The sequence below is a fragment of the Momordica charantia genome (genome assembly GCF_013281855.1).
Source record: "Momordica charantia cultivar OHB3-1 chromosome 7 unlocalized genomic scaffold, Mcharantia_2.0 BLBB01000007.1, whole genome shotgun sequence".
In the NCBI taxonomy this organism is placed as follows: Eukaryota; Viridiplantae; Streptophyta; class Magnoliopsida; order Cucurbitales; family Cucurbitaceae; genus Momordica; species Momordica charantia.
Genome location: NW_028275165.1, coordinates 9750237 through 9755160, shown reverse-complemented (window position 1 = coordinate 9755160; position 4924 = coordinate 9750237).

Below are 4924 nucleotides of genomic sequence, written 5' to 3'. Positions count from 1 at the left end.
ATTAACTCAAGATTTATTTTAAGACTAACGAAAATAAATTAAAGTGAACAAATAAAAAATGAAATAAAATTAATAGCGTAAGAATTACGTTATTACTTGAAGAAATTTGAGAGATTCGAGTTGAAAAACTGAACTCAATAGGAAAAAAATGAATAAAAAGTAAATAAATAAAAATGAAATAAAATTATCCAGCAAAAGTAGCCACGAAATTTTGAGAGGAAATTTTGAAAATTAGAAATTGACTAAAAAAATTAACTCAATAAAAAACAATAAAGCAATACTTAAGAGGGAAGAGGCAAAATACAATTTCACATATAATGTTAGGGATCGAGGAACCTCACACTCACAAAACCAATTTTAGGGAACAATTAACAGAGGAGAGAAATGGAGAAGGAGAAGAAGACACAATTTTAGAGTGGTTCAGCCAATTTGGCTTACATCCACTGTGAGGTAACTTTCTTACTCTATTATCTTGGAGGTGAAACACAGAGATACAACCACACACATTCTATCCTAGAGAGAGATATTTACAGATGATCTCTCCTTTATCCTTTCCTTTTACAAAAATAGAATGTTTTGAGATTATCCAACTTACTATTAGTTTTACTGCTGTAAAACATTTTACATATAATGACACAAGCACGGGATGATAATAACAAAATTTTCAAAGTCAAGTCATATTTCATTCTAAAACTAAAGTCATCCATCCAATTTCCTCTTCGTTTAGGTAACTCACACTTCCACTGATCCCACTCTCTTCCATGAATTGTCTCTCGCAAACACATTTCTCTTATGAAACTTTTATCTCTTAATCCACTCTTCTTTGACTTTTTTAGCATGCAGCCTTTCACAGTAAATAAGAATATTTATTCTTTATCAATGCAGGACATTTTTTTTTTAGTTGACAATACGTGGTTTATCCCCCTCAATGATGTCATTTGACTAAATTTTAACCCCCAGATTTACTTCCTCCTAAATTGATGTCTGAATTTTTCTAAGCTCCCCATGTGCCACTTGTTATCTCTACTTTTACCTTTCACTATCATGTCATATTTTCATCTTTATTTGCATAGGGAAGCAAATAGAACAAATTTTATATGTTAAAGGATAAAAATCAAACTTTTAAAATGAATGGGTAAAATTGAAAATGATCGTGAAGTTAAGGACATTTTGTATAATTTACAAAAATAGTAAATTTAAGATATTTTAAGTACATGAATTCTTTAAGAACATGTATAAAATATTAAATAAAACTTAACTTACCCACCTAATTAGCTTTTTAGATTCCAATATAAGAAAAAGTCAAATTAGTTAAAACATTAATTACTTTGTGAATAGTTGAAGGTTTGAATCTCATCCAGTTACGTTGAATTAATAAAACACATAGATCTCCCAGCTGATTTAAATCCATAGTCGTCAATTATAATAATTTGACCGTGTTTTCCACTCAGCAAATTTTTTGTACCTAACTTCATTTTCTTTTGATGCTTTAATTATTCTCAATCAAATTCTAAAGGAAAAAAAGATATTTGAAAACAAATTATTGCACGTGCCAGAATATTAGTTCCTTTTTTCTTCATAAAAAAGTAGCAATAATAGTTTTTTCTTTTCTTTTAGTTCTTTATGAGTTCGGCAATATAGTGTTGTTAGACATGCAAACAACTACTGCTATGAAAATCCCACTGTCGTCCGCCACCCAAATAGCATCTAAGAAAGTGGATTTATTGTGCACCAAAGAACGAGATATGCCTTTTGCCATGCGAGTACGTGATAAACGTGGGCGGGGACCCACACGAAGAATTTTTTTTTTAATAAATTTTTTTTAATACAACAAATTAAGAGCAGGAAGACTTCAACCTAGCTAACATTTCTCATTCTCAAATTTAAGGATTTATAATTTTTTTTCTTTCTAGTCTATTTTTTTTTCAAGAAATATATATTCAACTTTTCTCCATTTAAATTTTTTTCATTCTTCGATTTTCTTTCACTTAGAATTTTCTATTTCTTACCTAACTTTTCTCTCTCATTTTTTTTCTAACTTTTCTTTATCAAATTTATCATTCAAATTTTCTTTTATCTCTCTAAATTTTTATTTGCACCTGCATGTCTCTACATTAGAGATGACAAAAATATTATTGCAGGATTGAGTGCCAGCTCTAAGAATATAGAATCCATTTCTCATCATGTGTCGTCCCCGATTCCATTTTTTAAATAACTAATATATATTTTATTAACTGTTTTATTAAATTATGAATAAAGTAATAAATATTTTTTAAACTATTTATTTATAGTAATAAATAATAATTTCTTTATTATTATTATTTTTTTAATTCTACAAACAATTAGAACTCAATAATAAACGAATAATTTTTTTCGGTGAAGTCCTCGTCCCAAATGAGGATTCCTGAAACTGGACCTCGATTCCCAAAATCGAAGAACAAGGTGGAGATCATGATTAAAAATTTTCATGATGACGAGGATGGAAAAGGGTTTCTCGACTCCTACTCCCACACCGTTATCATTTCTACTTTACATAGATTTTTCTTTCTATAACATATACTTTCAAGAAAAAAATACTTATGAAACATATGATTGAGTTTTAGTTTTTCAAAAACAAAAACAAATATGGTTATTGGTCTTTTAAAGTTTAAAATAAAAAACATAAATTGTTATTAGATAGGTCGAGGAAATTGCGCCAAACAACCTAAGGTTGACCTTGTCAATGAGATATGACCACTTTTCAAGAAACTTGTTATTCTATAGTTTTGCTTATGTGATCATTTGTAAAATTACATTTTGCCCATTCTCTCTGAAATATTTCTCATGCTTTTTTTTTTCTATTGAGTTAATTTTTTTAACCAGCTTAGAATTTTTAAAATTTACTTCTCCAAAGTTACTGGCTACTTTTGCTCCTTGATTTTTATTTTATTTTTATTTATTTACTGCCTATTTATTTTTTTGCCCACTGAATTCAAATTTTTCCAAACTCAAATTTCTCCAAAGTAATAACGTAATTTTTTGCGCTTTTAATTTCATTTCATTTTTATTTGTTAACTTTAATTTCATTTTTTTCGTTGGTCTTAAAATCAAAATATCGAGTTAATTTTTTTCCCAACTAAAAATACCCAATTTTCGCTTATCTTTCATGTTTTCTTAATTGTTTTTTATTTTATTTTTCTGGTATCTCTACCTATATCTCGACCTGATCTCTACCTCCTACCTCGAATTGGAAACAATTTGAAGAGAAAAATAAGATATAGGCATAAGTAGATGTAGAGATACATGTATAGATATAGGTAGCGGTAGAGATAAATATAAAGATAAAGATAGAATTGAAAGATAAATAAAGAATAAAGCTTAAAATTTTGAACAGATAAACCAGGAGTCATAGTTGAAAAAGAAAATTGAAAGAGGAAAATAAGGAATCAAGAAAAAAAAATAAAAGTATGTTAGTAAATATAAACTATTACTATCCCTACCTTTATTATTACTACGGTTACCGTTATTATCTCTATATCTGCTGTTTTCATTATCGTTATGAGATGAAATTTGAAGTATTTTGCTAATGGAAACTATCGCTATAACTACCTATATCGTTATTCTCTATCGCTATCACTATCGTTACTGTTATCACTAGAACTATAAGAAATAAGTAAGGGGCATAGGAAGTAATTTGTGTAACAAATTTTATAAGATTGGCTTGTATATGATTTACGCCTCCAAATTTATATTATTCTCGCAATTCCTCCCAGTAGATTCTAAATTAAATTTTTTATAACTGAAGTGGCTAAATTGAAAATAAAGCTAAAATAAAGGGGCAGATTGAACATTTGGGTGTTATTTATTCTTAAAAACCTTAATAAATACAAAATAGCAAGATGTGATAATACGAAAGAGAGAGAGGGTTGTAATTTGTCGATAAGAAGAACACGTGTGCTCCACTATATGGGGAATTAGAATATGGTGTTTTTTAGTACTTTGAAACATGTGGGACACTTCAAATGTTTTGAAATTTCAAACAAAATTTCAACGTTCGCGAGCTGTCATCACGACAACTCAGAAACGATCTGTCATGTAATTAATCATTATTCCAAAAACCTTTTAAAAGTTATTTTAAAATCTTTTCATAAATAGTCTATTCTTTTAAGACAAATAATAAAGATGCTCTTTTTTGAAATTGTGCTTTTTTTTCTTAGGTAATTCTCAATTTGATTGTTAATATTTTAAGTTTTTTTATTCTACCTTTAATGTATTTAAAAATTATCATTTAGGTCGTTTTGAGAAAAAATTTGTTCCCACGAGTTAACCAAAGCTTATGTCTTATTAAATTATCATTTTAATAATATATTTGATATGTTACTAATAACAAAAGAAAACGGATTTTTTGATAGGCAGACTGGATTTTTAGGTTGGACGAGTCAAATTCCATGCGTCAAATATCACCTAAATTTTAGTTGTATATCTATGTGTTGAAATATTCTAATATTTCAATTTTTTTAATAATATTTTAAATGATAGATCAAATTTTTTTTACAAACATTAATATCTTTTCTAGAAATGATGTAACGAGAAAATTTAAAAATTGTAAAAGATTAAAAAGAAAATTGAGAATTGTTTGGGAATTTAGATATAAAATAAATGACGCAAGTATACACCCTCACAAGTAGTAAAACGAAATGAGCATACGGACAAATGAAGCATTCTTAATGAAAATGATGTTGATCGGTGACTTTGCAATTGATTTTGGGATAACAAATATCAAGGACAATGTTTGCTTTTGTATTTTAAGACTCAATGCAATAAATCCAGCCCAGTTACTTCAAATTAGCTAAAAAGATGCAAGCTTTTTCCAACTAGGCGCAAGGTGCCTCTCAATATTTTTCATCTGTTTTGTTTCGCTATCTTCTTATGTCTAAGTGAGTTT